The sequence below is a fragment of the Emydura macquarii genome, unplaced genomic scaffold (genome assembly GCF_026122565.2).
Source record: "Emydura macquarii macquarii isolate MOO-44397 ecotype Brisbane River unplaced genomic scaffold, CSIRO-AGI_Emac_v2 contig_1451, whole genome shotgun sequence".
Taxonomy (NCBI): domain Eukaryota; kingdom Metazoa; phylum Chordata; order Testudines; family Chelidae; genus Emydura; species Emydura macquarii.
The window spans coordinates 3606575-3627509 of record NW_027131588.1 but is presented as its reverse complement, the minus strand read 5'-3'; positions in this window follow the sequence as shown (position 1 = coordinate 3627509).

The following is a 20935-nucleotide window of genomic DNA, read 5'->3' as shown; positions in this document are numbered from 1 at the left end:
GGGACTAACACAGTGAAGGCAGGGAACTGTGCAACCTGGAAATATGTTGGTCAGAAGGGACAGAGACGTGATTCTTTACCCAGAAAGGCAATGGCTGGGGAGCTGGAAGCCTGAGAGTGGGTCCCCTGCTGGACCACTGAGGGAAAATACAGGTGCAGTTGCCCAGAACTGTGACAAAGCAGAATTACAGAGTTTCATTTTTTCTTTTCTCATTCTAACATTTTCTAAGTTGAAAAAGTTTTGAAAATTTACAAAGTGGAAAAAGAAAAAGGAATACGTGGGTTAGGAGAACCCCAAATCCCTAGATATCATTCCTGGTATTGTATTCAGTGGTGAAAAATGGTAGAAAGGAGAAAAAAATAATCATTCAAAATTTAAAAATAAATCAGCTTTCAAAAACTGAAATGGACCAATTTCAATTTAAAATGAACAAAAGAAACATTTCCATTTATTTTGTTTTGAAGTATTCCATAAAAATTTAGTGAAAAATGAGTCTCACGAATTTTTTTTATGAAAATCTAATTTTCAGCTACAACATTTTGACTAGTTCTACTTAATATGAGTATCAAGAGCTATATCTTTATATAGCGCCAATCCACTTTAGTATCTGAGTTTCTCAGAAATGTATAATAATGTATACATACACATTTATCTCTCTCTTTCCCTCCAGATACTAATATTAGATTGTATGAATTTTTTCATACATTTATAAGGCCAAAAGAGACCACTGTGCTCATGTAGTTTGACCTCTTGTGTAATATAGGCAAGAGGATTTTACCTAGTAATCCTTGGCATTAATCCCAATAGCCTGTATTTAAAAAGAGCATCTCTTTTGGAAAGATATCCATTCTTGAGTTAAAGCATTCAGCTGGTGGAGAATCCACCTACATTTCTTGGCAAGCTATTACAATCACCCTCACTTTTTTTTTAAAATAGTATTTCCAGTTTGAATTTCTCAATCTTCAACTTCCATTGGATCTTGTTACGCCTTTGTCTGTGAGGTTAAACAGCCCTTAAATTCTTTGCTGTCTGTCTGCCAAGTGTGAACTCCTGAGGGTAGTATTCCCAGTCTCACATTCTCTCTTGTTTGTGGTCCACAGTTGCCAACTAAGAGAAGTCACAATGGTGCTTCCCCTGAACCCCCAAAAGAGAAAGGGACTGCAGATGATCTCAAACAGTTGCTGCAGATTTTCTGTGTGGAGTATAATTATTTTTTTTTAGGGCTCAAATTCTCTCCATGCTAGCTTCCTCTTCCCCCATATCCTCAGCAACTCTGACTATTCTTCCTCATGCTGCTGCTTCTTCCTTTTTCTCAGAGGTAGGTGACCCTCTTTTAAGGTGAGGCCTCTTTCTCTCTCAGAATAAGAATGCACTGGCATTTGTGGTCAGCAGATGAAAACTCGTTGGGTGTGCTGATCTCAAGTAAAAGTACAGATAGAAAATGCTTAATTAACAGAATGAAAGACGTTCAATGTTTTCCAACATCCTGAACAAAGCCTTCGCAACAAAAAGCTGTACATACCACATTTGTGTATGTCTGTGGCTGTTGTGAATGATGACAGATAAGAGAAAATCACAGAACATCAAATTAAAACAAATGCCCTTGGTATACACTGTTGTAAAAGGGACTCTGCTTAACTACAACACAGCACTAAAGTGATTATGGTGTTCTCCACAGCTCATGCTTCAGATCTGACACAAGAACTTTTACAAGAATCCAACCATGCCCTCTTCTGATAGTACTGCACATATACTGTATGCCCACTCTACAATGGATAATTTATTTGTGACTTGAATGGTGGTAAACTGCAGGTAACTGGACTGGAGACTACTAAATTCAATAAAATGCTTTTGGTAGATACATTAAATATTGTTGTTTGAGGGTCTGGGCCTAATGCTGACAACTCTGCAGCACCACAGGGAGTGTGTTCCCAAATCCTCAGGCCAGATTGTTGGCTTCAATGCAGTTAAACAAGAAGAATGCTTGTTGCATCTAATAATGTACAACCCCCACATCCCCAGATTGATCTGTAGCACAGAGCCAATGATGATGGAGAAGGATTTGGCCACACATGCAAATCCTACAAATAATTAGTTTTTCTGAATGTGACAAAAGAGAAAATGATTTTAAAACAGATCCCTGCTAATAACATTACTGTAGCCTAATTATTTCTAGCAGTGATGTCGTAGGCCAGAACTGGCTCAAGTAGCTTGGAATGGATAATATTTAACAGGTCCTGTTTCTGCCACTTTAGCTTCTCCTGAAAGCATAAACTGCTTCCACTTTCCCAGTATCAAGGGTCCAGTTCTGTGTAGCATGTTTGGCATCATTGTCTAATAGACAAAGGACCTTGGAATTTGAAATTCCTTGCCACTCTATGTGAAAGCAACTCTTGTTTCTGGAGTGTTTTGCTAAGAGCACTCTTGCTTACCTCAAATAACTCTAAATTTGATTATATTAAAATAGAATTTGTTTTGAAGCTATTGACCAGAATATTTACACATTCATCCTTCAAGCCACTTCTATCATTCCACAACTTGGATATGACCGAGAAATCTTTCTTCATGTTTCCATGGAAATAACAACAGCTCACTATGCCTCTCTGTCCCTGGGAGAAGCTTTTGTAAGGTGTCTTTGTAGTTCTCCCTCATCCCTGAGAGGGGAGGTGTCTTTGGAAGAGTCTATTTGCCCTTTTAAACATTTTCTTTCTCTTGACATAATGTAATGGCTTGACTCTTCACAGAAAACTACACTTTGAGGAGAGAAAATATGTTTATGTGGCCATGAGGTATTTCTGTAAACTGTATGCCCAAAAAGATAGCATGCGAATTAAATTTAAATAGTATAATTTCATTTTCAAGGGAAACGCTTCTCCTCATAGCGTTTTTTGCAAATTATTATGGCAAGCTCCCTCCTCCCTTCACCTCCTCTTCCCTTTCAAACTCTGTTAAAACGTTCCCTTTTATGTGATTTTGCAAACTGCTGCATCTTGGCAAAGCAAACAGCTCAGTTTCTTCCTTGTTTTTGACAATATCTCTAATATCGCTTCCTCTTTGGACTCCAATGGTCATAAGACCACTAGACGCTTCTTCAAATCCCATCTCAGGACCCTTTTCTATTGTGGTGCCTACAGGAAAGCAACAGCTAATTGTGATTATGCTAAAAACACTTTTAAATGATTGGGACCCACCAAGATGTTTATGTACTATAGCTAAGCATAATTGTGTGAATTTATTACCTTTACTCTCATCCTCCCTCCCCACTATTGTTTGCCATGCGCTATCTTAAATTAAACTGTAAACTCTTTGGGACAAGGAACCTGTGTTCCTGGTGTTCTTTCAAGGTACTTATATAGTCCCTATGACCACATTAGCTGAATACCTCACAAACATTAATGGATTTGTCCTCACAACATACTTGTGAGGGAAGGAAATATTTTTTCCTATCTTACAGATGGAGAACTGAGGCACTTATAGATTAAACAAGTTGCCTATAAGGCAGTTCACACTAGAAGTCTATGGAAGAATCAGGAATTGAAGCCAGATATCTCGAGTCCCACTCCAGTGCCTTAACAACACGATTGCTCTTCCTGATTGCAGTGTCTAACTGCAATACAGATAATAAATTATAGGGCTGTTAAAAGAGTCTTGGTATCTAGGCAGACAAAAGACATGTAAATAGTCAAGTCATTCTACTGCATCCACAGTGTGGCTCAGATGATACTACACAGCTATTACATCTTTTATTTGAATTACTTCTACCTCAAAGTGTTGCCTTTAATTTCTGGGACAGTATTTTTATAGGATCAGTATGATATCTTTCTTTCTTTCTTTATTAATTCATTCCTATTTATATATCATTATTTATTAATGTTATTAATTACTTGTTAATCAGCAACAAAAGGCCTAGTGCAAATCCCATTTAAATCCTGAGACTGATTTCCATTGACTGCAATGGCTTTGAATCATGCCAATGTACTAACTGCTATATAGCACACAAGATAAAGACAGCCCATACCAGATCTTACAGACTAAGCGAGATGTGCAGAGTAGATGGGATGCACTGGGAAACTCAGAAGAAAGGATGTCTGTTTTCATGATGCTGATGATTTTATTTATCATTGCATCATTTTTTGTACAAATGGTGAAAGAAGTGAATCTTTAGAGGTAGGATTTGAATGAGGAAATGGTTTTGGTTTGGTGAACTGGAACAGAGAAAAGCATTCTGTAATAAGGAACAGAGTGGAGAAAGACTTTGAGGTGGAGATGAACAAGGTATTGTGGCTAGCATCATTGGTTGGTGGAGAATGTGGCACAAAATTGTCATATTTCATCATTAAATCCATTGACTAAATCATCGGTGTACAAACAAACAATGGGCCAGATCCTCATCTGGTATAAATTCATATAGTTCTATTGCCTTCAATGGGCTGCACATGTTAATGGTTAAGCACATGCTTAAGTCGTTTGCTGGCTCAGGGCCTGAGTGCCCTGCACCTTCAGCACATGCTGAATTCTGCTAACCATTTAAGCAACAGTCAGTTGGTAACATTTTAGGGGTTTGTTGATATATTTGTTGAGATTTATATACAGTACAAAAAATGTAATACTCTATTTTTTTCAACATTGCTGTATTAAGTTCCCAAACGTTTTGTACATATGTTTTAAAGATAATATTGTTAAAGATTTCCTTATGCCCCAAGGTTCCTTAGGTAACACTCTCTTTGGCGCTCAGGATACATGATCACCACCTGCTAGTTACTAACTGATTTCAGCACAGGTGGTGGAATGCAAAGTGACCTCTTTAAAGTCTCTAATGTGTTGTATATAGCTATGAAACTGTCAAACTTTTTGTGTTCTATGAACTGCATTCCTATGTTTTTAAGCACTATTCCTCTGTGTAGAGTTCAGTGGCCATTTTGTTTTCTGAATTTTGGATATTGTGCTCTCTCAAGTGGATTAGATTTTTGCTTTTTCTTGTTTTGTTAGTCTGTTAATCTGAAATGAATGAATGGCCTTTAATTCTTGTTGTGAATGGAATAATTTAAAAGCCAATTTATTAATAAATCTGATAAGTAAAACTTTCTTGATTATATTATAAGTAATGCCAACTATTCATACAATACTTGTTATAGAGTTCATTGCTATAACATTTCATGAACATTTTCTGATATAATTCCTTGCAGTAAGGTGTTCACATCATAATCTATTAAAAATTATTCCAATTTATTTCTAAGATTTAGTTTAGTCACAATAAAACATTTTATTTTTTTACTTGCTGTCATTAGGTGCATGTATAGCTATGTCTTTTCTTCAGCTTGTGATTTGTTAATATGTGTAGATAGTACCACAACCTAAGAAGTCCACATAAAATGTAATAAGTCTATTTTTATTGGAAACTTTGTGAGGACATAACTGGTTCGCAATAAATGAAATGTCAGGCCACAGATTGAAGCCTTTATTGATTTACTAGCCATTTATCTTGGAATGCATTCCCTAGAAAAAACAGTATTGCTATACACTTAAATAAAGATTTTGAATATTATGCTAGACATTGTGCTAACCTTTCAGCAATCAGTAATAAGTGTCCTAACCAAACTCATTCAGCTTCTCTTCCCACTCATTTTACTGTCGTCATCATCATCATCATCATCACCCTCTATTCTCACTACAGAGGGTCAGCAAATTATAATGGGTTTATCTGGAATATACTATCATGAGTTCCAGCTTCCCTACACTCCTTATGTTATTATGGTGTCTAATAAAACAGTACAAATGTTGTATTGATTCCGATGTTTGTATCAAAGCATACTTTTACGGGAGAGCCCCTTTCTGTCCAAGTCACTGTTCATTGAATATTTCTTATTGCAGTATTGGCTAATGCATATTTGTGATATCAAGTTCAGATGTTATCAATGTTAAGACTTATTAAATATTAGTTTTCAGTATAGTTCCTAACTCACATATACATATTTAATTTCCAGCACTTATGCTTATACTATAGTTAAGATGCAGAGGATTGTTTAATTGCATTTTTTTTTTAATTCTTTGCTTTTGGCTACTGTTCATGTAATTAATTATATGGTTTCAATTCATTTGGGTTTTGAAAATCATTTAGGCCCAAAAGTAGAAGAGTCACACGAAGGACTCCATTCTGATTATGTGTTAATTGAGTCTAGTATTCCCTTCCCCCAAACACACACTATGGCTCTCTCTAAGAGTTCTTCTCTGCCTACTTTGCCTAAGAGAGATTCAACAGAAAGAGCCATAGAAATGTACAGCATTGTACAACAGGTTAGCTTTAACTGCCTGCATTCTTTAGTATGGATTCACATGGAACATATATGAGAACAGACAATGTCTTGATTCAAACTAGGAACAAAAATCAGCTCTCTTGGAGATCACTGAATGCAATGGAAGAAACGCTGTCAGATGTGTGCCTCCTCGAAGTATGCTTCTCAGTCAGCCTGTTTCCCATAGGTCCGGTCATGCCTCCTAAAACTGCTCATTGTCAGGAAGCTCTGAACACTAATCTCCCCTGTTATGTGACAGTGTTTCAATAGCTCTGCTTTATTGTTCCCCACCCAGCAGAGGATGGAGCTTTAATTCTATTGTATATAGCTTCTTATACCATCATCATCATTCTAGTATCTGAGCACCTTCCAGTAGTGCATCAATCAACATGACTAACATCTGTCATGTGTTGCTTGGTCTCTCATGATGATGACTGTGTGGGACAAGCTGAGAATGGGTGGGACAGAGGCAAGAATAGCAGGTTGCATGTTGTCCTTCTCCAGACCCATGGAAATGAAACAAAATAATTTAGATTTGAGCTGTATTATCCTTTTCTCATGATTGTCCCCAAGAGCTCTGGAAACTACTGAGTAAGGCTCTGGTAGTGTACCTCCAATGGATCAGTGTTGCCAAGGAGCTGAAGGAGGGTTCTGGGGTCCAGAGCCAACATGAAAACACAGAACCTCCACGAGATGGTCCTGGTCCCCTATGTATCCCTGAGTATATGCCAGATTTGGGGGTGGACCCCCATGACCTTTCCTGCAAGGGGTCAACCCCACCCCAAAGTGGGGATGGATCTCTGTGGAGGATCACTCAGAGATTTCCTCCCCCACCATCCTGGTATGTACTCCTTTCCCACAAAGGAGAGGATGATGTGAGCCCACGGTTTACCTAGCAAATTGGCCAACAAGGAGCCCTTTCTTAGTTGTAATGATCAGCCTACTTCCTGCAATTGGAACCTCAGAGTAGAATAAGACCCAGGTAAGAGATGCACTCCAATTCAATTGTAGTGTGGTACTTTCCATACTATCATTTTTGCTTCACAGAGTTGGAATTCATTATGTACTAATGTAAAAAACATTCAAATTTGGAAGAGTCATATAAATCCAGACAAAAAGTTATTTGTTTTAAAATGACCCTTTTAGAGCCACCGCTAATTATACCTTATGATGACTGTAATGTGCACAGGAAGTTTTGCGTGAAAGATACCAAAAGAATTCCATAGACGTCCCTTGCCACAGCGCACATTTTGACATATTGTACTAAGGTATGACAAGGAAAATGTATTGAAACACTCCAAGGACAGAAATAACTATGCAGATGTTCACTAAACATTTCCACTGGCTCTCTGACCCTGAAGTCATTTAGGGGAATAAAAGAAAAATACAGATAGCATTTTGGAATAAGCTACACCTCCGTATCACTGCTTTAGGCTAAGAGATGTAGTAAAAAGAAGTAACATGTATTGAAACGGGGGCTTTTATTTTCATCATCCGTAGCAAATACATTTAACATATTGGAGAAATACTGTGCTTAAAGAACAAACCCAACTTTAAAATAAATAAATAAATACAAATTGCCCATATAATACTATCATGGTCAGTGTCAGGCAATTTGCTTGTCTTATCAGCCATGTAATTGGATGTGCAAAGTAAAAGTGTCAAACTTCTATGCCTGACTTAAAGCACTCCGTATGTTTTGTGTCTTAATATACATGAAATTTGCTCCTTCATACTATTGGAGAGCCTTTCACATTTCTGGATCTGAAAGAGTTCCCTACCCCATGTACAGTGCAGAGTAGATATAATTTGCACAGGAATAGGCATGAGGGGTAATGAAGAAGATGATACTTTTAAAAAATAAATTCTATAGAGGTCTATGTCAGGGCACTAAGAAGGCAATGCTAGAAAACTTGCAATAGCACAGCAAAGCCAGATCAAGTTACCAACTAAAGAATAAGATTGCAAGAAATCAAAGTTAGATGCAGCACTGACATTCTGATTCCCTAGGGGCTTCCTGCTGAAATTCCTGCACGACACTGTGAGCTTCTTGCTCCTTTTTGTCAGTCAGCACTGTATTCATCAGGTGGATAGACACAAAGAAGAACAAAACCATTTAGAACAATACCTACTGGAATTCTGCATACTTAAAAAAAAGGAAAGGAAAATAGAAAATCAGAGTGATCGGAAAGCTTATATTTCAGGAGCAGAAAGCCTCTGAGTACACTGATTCAAGGGGTTTGTTTCTACAGACTGTTATGTGGGCCTGTGAGTCTCCCTATGACATGATGAGGCTTAAAACATCATTAGGCGCCTGAGAAAACTGTATCAGCTACTTGTGGGGATGTACTTAGACACAAACCCTTTTCTTTCCCAGTTGGTTCTGTATTATGGGGGCAAACAAAGGGTTAAAAGATTAGGGGAAGCAAAACCCATCTATTTAATTGATCCGTTTGGCTAGTGATGAGAGCCAGCCGATACTCTTAATAAAGGGCATGGGCTAAAGTAAGCTGGGCCCTTAAGTAAAATACTCTCAGCTAGGTGATGGGTGGGGCTTTGATCCTATATATAGGGGGAGGTTTGTGGTAGTGATGAGAGTAAACTAGGGGAAAGGGAAGAAGAGTGAGGATGAATGTTAAAGTGACCTCAATAGTCCTGATGCACTGAGCTTGCAATATTTGTGAATGTAAACAATGCATCTTCAATATTCCTGTTGCGTTGTTTACCCTCTTTAATAGTTCGATGGTCTGTGGATTTTCTTAATATTATCTAGACTGGAATTTTAAGATGGTGATTTTGAGGTTTTTCACACTATTGTGTGGTTGGGTATTCAAATTTGTTATTGAGCTTGCCATCCTTGTCAGGGGGGTGGGTAGTTGTGTTGAACTTTGTTGAAAAATGAACCCTGGCTACTCACAAAACAAAGGCATGGCTGCCGATGAAGAGAATGATGGTTTAGTGGAGGAGCAAGGTATCAGAAGACCTCTGACTTGGGACAATAGTCTGTTTAAGAGCAGTGAGCCACTTGCCCATCTTAGAAGTAAGAGCATAATATATGGTTACAGGAAAACAAGAGGATTGGGCATCAGTCTCACCTCAATCCCTGGAAAAATCATGGAGCAGGTCCTCAAGGAATCCATTTTACGGCACTTGGAAGAGAGGAAGGTGATCAGGAACAGTCAACATGGATTCACCAAGGGAAAGTCATGCCTGAACAACCTGATTGCTTTCTATGAAGAGGTGACTGGCTCTGTGGATGTGGGGAAAGCGATGGACGTGATATACCTTGACTTTAGCAAAGCTTTTGATACAGTCTCTCATAGTATTCTTATCAGCAAGTTAAAGAAGTATGGGTTGGATGAATGGACTATAAAATGGATAGAGAAATGGCTAGAGCATAGGGCTCAACAAATAGTGATCAATAGCTCCATGTCTAGCTGGCAGCCGGTCACAAGCAGAGTGCCCATGGGTCGGTCCTGTGGCCGGTTTTGTTCAACATCTTCATTAATGATCTGGAGGATGGGGTAGATTGCACCCTCAGCAAGTTTGCAGATGACACTAAGCTAGGGGGAGTGGTAGATACCCTGGAAGGTAAGGATAGGATACAGAAGGACCTAAACAAACTGGAGGATTGGGCCAAAAGAAATCTGATGAGGTTCAACAAGGACAAGTGCAGAGTCCTGCATTTAGGAAGGAAGAGTCCCATGCACAGCTACAGACTGGGGACCGATGAGCTAGGGAGCAGTTCTGCAGAAAAGGACCTGGGGGTAACAGTGGATAAGAAGCTGGATATGAGTCAGCAGTGTGCCCTGGTTGCCAAGAAGGCTAATAGCATATTGGGCTGCATTAGTAGGAGAATTGCCAGCAGATCACGGGAAGTGATTATTCCCCTCTATTCTGCATTAGTGAAGCCGCATTTGGAGTATTGTGTCCAGTTTTGGGCACCCCACTACAAATAGGATGTGGACAGATTGGAGAGAGTCCAGCGGAGGGCAACAAAAATGATTGGGGGCTGGAGCACATGACTTATGAGGAGAGGCTGAAGGAACTAGGCTTGTTTAGTCTACAGAAGAGAAGAATGAGGGGGGATATGATAACAGCCTTTAACTACCTGAAAGGGGGTTCCAGGGAGGATGGAGCTAGGCTGTTCTCAATGGTAGTAGGTGACAGAACAAGGAGCAATGGTCTCAAGTTGCAGTGGGGGAGGTCTAGGTTGGACATTAGGAAAAAGTTTTTCACTAGGAGAGTGGTGAAGCACTGGGATGGGTTACCTAGAGAGGTGGTGGAATCTCCATCTTTAGAGGTTTTTAAACTGCGGCTTGACAAAACCCTCGCTGGGATTATTTAGCTGAGGTTAGTCCTGCTTTGAGCAGGGGGTTGGACTAGATGACCTCCTGAGGTCCCTTCCAACTCTATGGTTCTATGATTCTATGGGTGGAAATCATAGCTCCTGAAATCTGAGGCTCCATCTTTCACTACCAGCATGAACTATATATAAAACACAGAATCATGCAGATACGAAAGACTAGTCAAAGTATCCAGAAATTATGTCTTCCATTCATGGCAAAAAAGTGTGAAACACCTGTCACGTGGTGTGGAGAGGCTCCTGAATAAGAATACGATCCTCAAGGCAGAGTGTTAAGAAGCAGAGCACAAATCACAAATTGGTTGTGAGTCCTATTACTAGATTTCACCAACCAAGTAACAAGTGTAAATCTCTCAGGCACTATACAGTCTTAAGAGGGAGTCACAGACAGTTCCCCTTGTCATTCCAATCTATCTTGCCACCCAAAGATCACTAAATATTTACATTGCTCCCAGTCCCAAATGACCAGTCACTTACCCCAGGTCAGTTTGCACCTTAGATCACACACCTAAGACAATGCTTATACCAACCCTGTAGGTTTATTATTTACAAGGTTAAAGTAGATAAACATACACACACAAATGTGTTGCAGTCTTAAGTTTTAGATGGTGATAGAGCTACTTGAAATATGCCAACTCTATATGTCTATTAGGGCTAACCCAGCCTAACCCTGGGGATCTCTTATGTTAGGAACATTTGCCCCTTAGACTCCAAACAGCAAAAAAGACCCTAATTCCTTCTGGTCAGGGAATTTTAATCACATCTCCCTAGGGTCCAAGCTGATGGGACAAAAGATTCTGCACATAACCTCTTCATTGAAGGTGGTGGTGGTGGTGGTGAAGCTATCAACAAAGTCTGTTCCACAATGGACCCCATTTGCATTCAATAATCTTTCCTGATGGGGAGGAGATAACGCCTGCTGTAGGGATCCAGCATTTTGCGTTAGGTGAAGTTTTTTTTCCTGTTGAATGAGTTACAGAGTTTCAGAACAAACATTTTACAGTTATAGAGCAAACACTTAAGTCCTACCTTATAGCATGGGATACAGATATTATAAGTAGAAGTAATACATGCAGCATCCTACAAGCATTCCATAAAGTCTAAACACATTTTTATAACACTAATATCTCTTTTAACTATACTAATTCACAGGTGAGCCAGACTAGTCTCCAGCTATGTATTTGTCAGTGTTCAATGAGGTCTGGAGCCTTGGCATGAACTGGCACCTGGTCTGCCAGTGTCACAACATCTACTAGTTATTTTCATGAAAGCAGAGGATTGGCTGGAGGAAGCTTTAAGAAATATCCAGTTTAATTACTTGGAAAATGAAGACATTCAATTCCTGGGAACTTGCATATAAAATTGTTTTTTATTTAAAAATCCAGTAGCCCCTCTGTTCTGTGGATCTGTCTTTTTCTGAAGGCAATATTGCTGCCAGTGACTGAAATGTAGTACAACTCCAGGAGGGCTTTAGAATCAGCATAACAGGGAATCCATTTCCTAACAGCATCAAAAGCAAATACTGCTATAGGATTTTCTTTGATTTTGGGGATTGATTGAGGATCCACACCAACTCACTGGTAGAAAAGTGATGTGTGATAGTAGGGACTAAAGGGCATCCATATTTGGGCAACAATTCTGTTCTAGATATGATAAATGCCTTTACTATCATTTTATTTACTGTTTGTATTGTGACAGCATCCAGAGGCCCCAATCAGAATCAGGGCCCTGTTGTGCCTAGGATTTTACAAACAAAAGAAGAGACGATCTCTGCTCTAATGAACTTACAATCTAATTTAAAGTCAGACATAACAGTTGGGGGTAACAAACAAGTTAGGGAAGAGGAGCATGGGGACCAGGATAAAAGTGATAAGAATACGAGTTTACATAGGCTGGCAATATGCATAACTTGCTGGTTATCACATACAGGGAGTTTTCAAACACTGAAGAAGGGAAGAAAACATTAGGTTGTATTTAGAAGGGTGTAAATGTGCCATTTCCCCACATCATTATAATTTGGACTATAAGAATAGATTAATGGTATGCCATTTTATTTTCAATTGATGATCTTTGCCATGAGAATGAGGTGGCACAATTTAAATAGCTCATATATTCAGGCAGTAATAATGACATGTTCTTCCGCTTTGACCTTTTCATAGGGTTGCTCTGGTTGGTTGCCACTTCACCCTCTTCCATATATAGAGCTTCACTAGCCAATGGAATATAGAATTTAAATGTTTACCAATCAAAGTATAAAATATTGAAAGGTCAAAGAAGTAAAACTTATTATGGTGTCTCATTCTTATGACAAAGTGTGTAATGAGAACAGAAAACTGCAGTCTTTTGGGTCAAAGTTTTTAGCAAGAATACAAAATAGTGCAAGCTTAACCCATTCTCTTTCACAGTCCTGTATGTAATGTTCTTCACTGTCATAGATCCTTAAATAGGCTTCACTGTACTTCTTTCCTTTTATTTAGTCAGAGGTATTTTTGGATTGCCTTACAAATGAGAAATAGAGTTAAGAAATGAGCCAAACCAGTTTTGCAGGATTCAGGGAAATAATAAAATACAATATGAAGTCACAGATATCCTTTTGTACCGCAGGTAATTTATAGGCATTGTCTGTTTTTTTCTTTAACCTTTCTGGTAGCTGTCACCACTAAAGCTAAAATTCCATGGAAGATTATTATATTACATTTAATTTACACCAGCTATCATAAGGATATGTAAGCATCCAGACAAAATTTAAAATGGCATGCATCACCAAAGGGGCTTACTTCTCACTTCCCACTTCTTGTTAAAAAATATCTTCTCTCTCCTGCTTTGCTTTTATTCCTCCTATTTATATGGCATCTGCCCATCAGTAGTTATTGAGATGCCTCACTTATTGGTATTCACAGATCACCATAAATGTGCATAGCAATTTATACATTAATAAAAAACTTCCTTGTTTCCAAGAGTTTATATAAGCTAAAACCCAATCTGGAAAACACTTGGCTTCAATGGGACTATTAAAATGAGCAGAGTTATGCATGTGCTTAAGTGTCCTAAGAATTATGGTTTATGTTAGATTATGACATAATGAGAAATGTTTCCTGGGTGGGGAATTGATTAGAAAGAAAGGAGAGGAAGGTGTGATAGGGAGGCAGCATTCTTTTAGTGCCTCATCATTTTGGCCAGCATTAGGACAGTGAGGCAGGCATGAGCAGACTTGTGCAAGTCTTTTGTAGGCCTTTTGCTTATGTGAAAAGCAAGAGGAAACCAGTGTAAAGTTTGAAGAAGAAGTGGACCAAATTTTGAGTGTTAGCCAAAATAGATTATTTCTACAGTAACATTTTTGACAGGATCGGAAATGATGGTTAGTGTATGTTGATCTTAGAGGCCAGTTAACATAACTGGCAGCGCCTGCAAGGGAGAGAAAGCTAGGTTTAATTGATGATGAAGCCCATCTGGGGAAAGTCTGTGAGGTGATTACAAAGCCAGAAAATTGAGAGAAGAGACTGCCAGGAGAGTGTGTGTGTGTGTGTGCGTGTGCGCGTGCGCGTGCGCCTGTGCCTGCCTGCTTGCTTGTTTGCCTGCCTGCCTGCCAGCAGTCACTCTCTGGGAATAGAAAGGTGAGGAGGAAGCCCAAGTAGCCCTGAGAGTCTAGCCTGACTTGAGGAGACAGGTAAGCAGTTGGGGAGGCATAAAGCAGCTAGTAGGGATGAAGCAGGCTCTGGTAGTGTGTCCTAAAAGAAGGGCAGGATTTGGATTGCCTGGGAGAGAGAACCCTGGAAGGCATGGACTAAATCATGATCTGGATAGAGGGCCGAGTAACGGGCAGAGAGAACATGGCAGTTCCAGAGTCACTGTTGGCAGGAGGTGCCATATGGGGGAAGCTGCTCCACTATGTCTGGCCATGAGGAGGTGCTTCTATAGTGAGTGAACCCCTTCACAGGGTGTCAATGTTATGAGTGTCATTCATTTGATGCAAAGGCCTTTTTGAAAGGGAAAGTTTTGCTGTGTTTCTTAAAGATGGTCAGTCTCTGGATTCACTTGTTCTCCTCCAAAAGTTTGTTTCATAGCCAGAACAAATCTCTGTTTTGTACCAGTCCATCTGCTTGTTGCATCCCTTGTTGCTAATGAAACATTGTGACAGACTGACAAGATGCTCTAATATCCTGATCAAACTTTATGGAATTAAGAAATATTTTTGAATTAAGTTAAACCTTATTGAATTAGGCTTACTACCTTTTGGGGTACATTATATTAAAAGTGCAATTGTGTATGTGTTATTGTGGCATTGTATGTACCTTCTCTTGTATGGAAGGGGAATGCTAATGTATTTCCTCTATTATCAACCCTTTGAAGCTATCCCCCTGGAGAGATATGCATATACTAGTTCAAACTGGATTATCTAGGGACCAACAGAGAAAGAAAGCATTTTTGGATAAATAGCCTGGTTTGCCATGAGCCAGTTTAAAATAGACAGGACCCCTGGTCCATGGAGATTATGTTGTGACAATTGGTCTATACATTTTGACTGCTTAGGAATTTACCACAGAAAGTAGGTCAAGTTATTTTTAGTAAAGAATATTATGAGTAAATGCCAACAAACCAGACAAAACTGGATTAGTTCAAACAAAAAAGACCTGCTGATATGATTCAAGGACTGTTGAAATCATACTTAGTAAAAACAGAAGATGTGAAACAAAAAGTTAATAAATCAACACTGATGTGATAAATATTAGGCCTAACTGGTGGACAAATAATGACGAGAACAAACTATGACACCAACTTTTCTCCTTTTTAATTTCTTAAAAGGAGACTTTTAGGAAAAAATTTACTCTTCGTCATCTTCCTCACCTTGCATCCCAGCTCATTTCATCTCAACTCATCTTCCCTGACAATAAAATAAAATAAAATCGAACCAGACTGAATGACTTTTCTTCCAGGAGGAAGGCTGGCCGGCCTTGCTCTTATTAAAAAAGCTTTCTTTTCAATTGAGAGTTCTGAAAATCATCATGGCATCCAGTCCTCAACCCATAGTGGGCTAATTGTTAGTACTGAAAAGACACATCAAGTTCTGTTTTGCCTCTCTTCCCTTATGTGTTATTTTCTGCCCCACTATTTCTTTGCTCCTGTCCTATCCCCTCCCCATCTCTCCCTCATATCTTTTCATCAAAACCTAAAGTCAACTATTTTTCATCAGCATAGCGAGGTATGATGACCACAATCTTGACCTGTCTTAAAAAAACAAAATAAAACAGTCAGTCAACATTCTTGAACAGAAGGTTAAACCAGAGTCCAAGCAATGGGTGCTGTAACAGACCTGCCAGCCAAAGCATCCATTCTTGATTGAACAACCATCCAGTGTTCCAAAACCATTAACAAATTTCCCTCACATTTTCCATCCTCTCTCTCCTCCATGAGAAACAGTCAAATCAAAAAGAGTCCCATTCAATTACAACACAAAATGGCAGACAGCTAAAAAGTGATAATTTTTAAGTGCTTATATACAAATGCTAGAAGTCTAAATATTAAGATGGGTGAACTTGAGTGCCGTGTATTAAATAAGGATAATGATATAATAGGCATCACAGAAACTTAGTGGAATGAGGATAATCAATGGGACACAATAATACTAGAGTGCAAAATCTATCGGAAGGACAGAATAGGTCACATTGGTGGTGGAGTGGCATTATATGTGAAAAGGAAGCATAGAGTCAAATGAAATAAAAATCTTAAATAAACCGAACTGTGCCATAGAATCTGTAGGGATAGTAATTCCATGCTTGAATAATAAGAATATACAAAACATATACTACCAACCTCCTGACCAGGATGGTGATAGTGACTGTGAAATGCTCAGAGAGATTAGAGAGGCTATATATATAAAAAAAAAAGCCTCAGTAATAATGGGGGATTTCAGCTATCCCCTTATTGACTGTATACATGTCACCTCAGGACAGGATGCAGAGATAGAGTTTCTTGACACTTTAAATGACTGCTTCTTAGAGCAGCTAGTCCTGGAACCCACAAGAGGAGAGGCAAGTTATGATTTAATCCTAAATGGAGCACAGGGTCTGGTCCAAGAGGTGAAATATACCTGAACCACTTGGCAATAGTGATCATAACATAATAAAATTTAACATGCCGGTGCAGGGGGGGAGGGGGGAGAGTGGACCACCAAAGCAGTTCACCATGGTAGCATTTAATTTCAGAAAGGGGAATTACCCAAAAATTAAACAGAAATTAAAAGGTACAGTACCAAAAGTGAAATCCCTGCTGCATGGAAATTTGTTAAAGATAACATAATAGAGGCTCAATTTAAATTTATACTCTAAATTAAAAAACATAGTAAAAGACCAAAAAAGTGCCACTGTGGCTAAACAAAGCATTTAAATGCTATTGAGATTTAAAAGGACATAAACTCTGGCAAATAAAGTGTAAAAATATCATTAGAAAGGCCCTAAAAGAATTTGAAGAACAGCTATCCAAAGACTGAAAGAGTAACAGCAAAAAAAACAAAAAACAAAAACATCAGAAGCAGAAAGCCTGCTAAACTACCAGTAGGGCCACTGGATGATTGAGATGCTAAAGGAGCACTCAAGGAAGATAAGGGTATTGCAGAGAAACTAAATGAATTTTTTCGCATCGATCTTCATGGATGAGGATGTGAGGGAGATTCCCAAACCTGAGCCATTCTTTTTAGGTGACAAATCTGAGGAACTGTCCCAGAGTGAGGTGGCATTAGAAGTGGTTTTTGAACAAATCGATAAATTACACAGTAATAAGTCACCAGGACCCCGATGGTATTCACCCAAGAGTTCTTAAGGAACTCAAATATGAAATTGCAGAACTACCAACTGCGGTATGTAACCTATCATTTAAATCATTTCTGTGCCAGATGACTGGAGGATAGCTAATGTGATGCCAATTTTTAAAAAAAAAAAGACTCCAGAGATGATCCTGGTAATTACCTGCGTGTAAGCCTAACTTCAGTACCAGGGAAATTCATTGAAACTACAGTAAAGAACATAATTATTAGACAATAGATTAATATGATTTGTTGGGGAAGAGTCAACATGGTTTTTGTAAAGGGAAATTATGCCTCACCAATCTACTAGAATTCTTTAAGGGAATGAACAAGCATGTGGCTAAGGGTGATCAAGTGGATATAGTGTACTTAGATTTTCAGAAAGCCTTTGACAAGGTCCCTCACCAAAGGCTCTTAAGCAAAGTAAGCGGTCATGGAAGAAGAGGGAAGGTCCTCTCCTGGATCGATAACTGACTAAAAGATAGGAAACAAAGGGTACAAATAAATGGTCATTTTTCTGAATGGAGAGAGGTAAATAGTGGTGTCCAAATAGTGGGACCAGTGCTGTTCATAGATGATCTGGAAAAAGGGGTAAACAGTGAGGTGACAACTATCTTGAATAGTTTTGAATCTTCTGCAAATTTTAATTCCAAAGCAGACTGTGAAGAGTTACAAAGAGATCTCACAAAACTAAGTGACTGGGCAACAAAATGGCAGATGAAATTATATGCTGATAAATGCAAAGTAATGCACATTGGAAAACATAATCCCAACTATACATATAAAATGATGAGGTCTAAATTAGCTGTTACCACTCAAGAAAGAGATCTTGGAGTCATTGTGGATAATTCTCTGAAAACATCCAGTCAATGTACAGTAGCAGTTTAAAAAGCTAAGAGAATTTGGGAATCATTAGGAAAGGGAAAGGTAATAAGACAGAAAATATTATATTGTGTCTTTTATAAATCCATGGTACGTCCACATCTTGAATACTGCATGCGGATCTGGTCACCCCATCTCAAAAAAGATATGTTGGAATTGGACAAGGTGCAGAAAGGGCAACTAAAATAATTAGGGGCATGGAAAAGCTTCTGTATGAGGAGAGATTAATAAAACTGGAACTTTTCAGCTTGGAAAAGAGATGACTAAGGGGGGATATGATACAAGTCCATAAAATCATGACTGGTGTGGAGAAAGTAAATAAAGAAGAGTTATTACTCCTTCTCGTAACACAAAAGGGAAATTAAGGGGTCACCAAATATAATTAATAGGCAGCAGGTCTAAAACGAAGTATTTATTCACACAATGCACAGTCAGCCTGTGGAACTCCTTGCCAGAGGATGTGTATAATACTAAATATTACTATATTACCAATAATATAATGGGGTTCAACAAAGAACTAGATCAGTTCATGGAGGATAGGTCCGTCAATGGCTATTAGCCAAGATAGGCAGGGATTCTTGTTTGCCAGTGGCTGGGAATGGCCGACGGGATGGATCACGTAATGATTACCTTTTCTATTCATTCCCTCTGAAGCACCTGGCATTGGCCATTGTTGGAAGACAGACTACTGGGCTGGATGGACCACTGGTCCAACCTGAAATGTCTGATCTTATGTTCTTGTGCTTTTGGGTGTTTGACAAGTAACCAAGTAAACTAAGGTCTTGGGGGGGGGGGGGGGGGGGGGGGGAGGACAGGGTGGAAACTCTGGACCTCTTTGTATCACTGTTTTTATGCTAGACAGTGAATGAGTTTATAACCTAGAACTCTTCTGACTCTTAAAATTAATACCATAGGCCCCAGTCTTTAGGATAGGGTTGGAAGGATTAGGCTTGTTCTGCGCTGAAGCTGTGATGAGCTGGTAACCACAAGGATTCCCCTTTAGATGGGCATTTGAAGGCCTGTTTCTTCCAGAATCTGTGTTAAGGTTGGGTTAACTCTGATAATCTTATTAACATGGTTCTTTTATGTTTTTTAACATTTTCTCTGTTACGCTTTTTACTTTAAGAATAAAATAGCCTTGCAAAGAAAGAGCTGTGTGGAACCCTTTAACTGAAGAGAAGACAAGTAAGTTTCCTTGGACAACCTGTTTATGCTGGAAAATACACAATAAAGCAGGAAACTGTGCATCCTGAAAAAATGCCAGTCAGAAAGGAAAGGAATATGTGTTTTCATCCAAGACAGGCAACAGCTGGGGAGCTGAAAGCCCGACTGTGGGTACCCTTGCTGGGACTCTAAGGGGAAATACAGCTACAGTTGCCCTACCCCATGACAATGCTACCTCTCATTTCTTCTAGAACTGCACTCTGAGGCTGAAGTCTAAATGATGAGACTGAAGATGTCATTCGTAGCACAATAAAATAAATCACAATGGTAAATTACCTGGACAAAGTAGAATCTCTGTAGACTTTCACAAGTCTTTTTTTCCCCATCAACAACTGAATCCCAAGCTGGTCTGGGTGTTTTGCCACACGTTTGACAAGAGAGACATTCTCCCAAGTTCTTATAAAAAAGCTACAATCTCCCAGCTCCTCGACAAAGGCAAATATCCAAAAAATTGTAAATTGTGAAGACCATTTTATCTGATCAAGACATTAACAAAGTCCGCAGTGATTATCATTTAATGGTCATGCCTGAGCTAACTCACCTGCATCAACTGGGTTCCATAACATGAAAATCCATGAATCACAGCATTAGATAGATTGAGTATTGCTATTATCTGCCTAAAAAGAAAGAGGTGCAGTGAGGGGTGGTGGTGGAAGATCTTCCGGCTGTTCTTTGATTCTGAAAAGGTTTTTGATTGGTCAGTTGAAGCTATTATTGTGCTGTGCTAGATAGATTTAATTTTGGTCCTGTGACAGGCTTCCCCCACCCTTTTCCCCAAACAAACAAGAAAAGGATTTTCGAACTTTTTTTGGTTTTTTTGCTCCTTGAGATCACCATTGCTTTAGAGACATGGAGCCAGCTCTACTCTACACTATAACTGTGATTGTGACAAATACATCATGGCTTATCATGGAGTACTTGAGAAATAGAGCAAGAAGGTGAAGCAGCCGAGGCTGCCCTGCTTCAAGACATCCAGCAGAACAATTCCCGATTGCTGCAGGCAATGAGTGATGCATTAGTGATTTCTGTTCCTGTATGTTGCTTGCCTTTTCTCATGCACCCAGCACACACACCCCTGAATGTGGCTTGCCTTTTCTCATGCACCCAGCAACCCTTCTCCCCCCGTGGATGTGGCTTGCCTTTTCTCATGCACCCACCCCCCAAGATGTTGCTTGCCTTTGATGCAAGCTTGATTTCGGTTCCTGTATATTTTCCTTTGATGATACCCACTCCCCCCACCGCACTTCCACATCTATGTCTGACAAACCCCTCATGAACAAGATTTTCTTTAATAAAGAAACGTTTTGGAAAGATGCAAAAATTTATTTTTGAACAGTCATGTCTTAGGTGAAGGGAGGGGGGGGACGGGTT